This window comes from Octopus bimaculoides, chromosome 2 (assembly GCF_001194135.2).
Source record: "Octopus bimaculoides isolate UCB-OBI-ISO-001 chromosome 2, ASM119413v2, whole genome shotgun sequence".
NCBI lineage: Eukaryota > Metazoa > Mollusca > Cephalopoda > Octopoda > Octopodidae > Octopus > Octopus bimaculoides.
In genome coordinates, this window is record NC_068982.1 from 41,855,948 (window position 1) to 41,856,451 (window position 504).

The following is a 504-nucleotide window of genomic DNA, read 5'->3' on the forward strand; positions in this document are numbered from 1 at the left end:
TATATTTCATTGATTTTAGAATAAATTCTAAACTTGATTTAGAGAAAAAAAAAAGAAAGAAAAAGAAAAAAGAAAAGCTGTTTTCCTTTATGAATATTTTGAAGTTAATAGAAGTTGAAATATTCAAGTCATCACAGATGCTGCAAAAGTTCGTAATGGTTACAGATAATCTTGCTTTAGTTCAAGAGAATAGGGTAACAGGAAAAAAATGTATATATTAAATCAAATTTGGATATAATTTTAAGTGCTGTTGATAGCTCTGATCTTTTATCAAAGGTAAAATTTTAGACACTGTCAGCAGGAGTGGCTGTGTGGTAAGTAGCTTGCTTACCAACCACATGGTTCCGGGTTCATTCCCACTGCGTGGCACCTTGGGCAAGTGTCTTCTGCTATAGCCTCAGGCCGACCAAAGCCTTGTGAGTGGATTTGGTAGATGGAAACTGAAAGAAGCCCGTCGTATATATGTATATATATATATATATATATATATATATATATATATAT